Raw genomic sequence first — 543 nt, forward strand, 5'->3', positions numbered from 1 at the left:
AGTGAGAGGCAGGTCCCGGCGGGGGGCAGCGCCCTGGGCTCTCGCTCAGCCCGGCGCACGCTGAACGCGCCGTGTGGGTCGGAGCACAAACCTTTCGGGGGGATCTTTGCAAGACAAGCCACAACTCGGGGCTCTCTGGAGGGGGCTGGCCACGGGCGGTTCTAGCAGGAGGCCCCCCTAAATCTGTCTGTGCCCGGCTGGCTTGCGAGGGAGAATGGGGGGGCAGGTTCCCTCACCCGTCCAGATGGGCAGGTCTGGCCAAGGGGCTCCTCACCCGGAGAGCCCGGCCCTGGGCTGGACCAGGGCCACCCTTTTCGGCCAGAAAGTCGCCTCCAGGACACGGAGGAAGCACACGGATTGCTTTTCTCACCCTGACTGATGAGGAGGAAGCGGGGGAGGTCAGCTAGAAGGTTCTGGAACAAGGTCTGCCCCAGAGGACACGCTTCCACGTGGAAGGGTGCTGTGGGAGCGGACGGTCCACGGGGACCCCCACGCCGACCCCGGGCTTGCCTGGTGCCAGCAGCAGGCCAGGCCCCGGGGCCC

The sequence above is a fragment of the Myotis davidii genome, unplaced genomic scaffold (assembly GCF_000327345.1).
Source record: "Myotis davidii unplaced genomic scaffold, ASM32734v1 scaffold221, whole genome shotgun sequence".
NCBI classification, from domain to species: Eukaryota; Metazoa; Chordata; class Mammalia; order Chiroptera; family Vespertilionidae; genus Myotis; species Myotis davidii.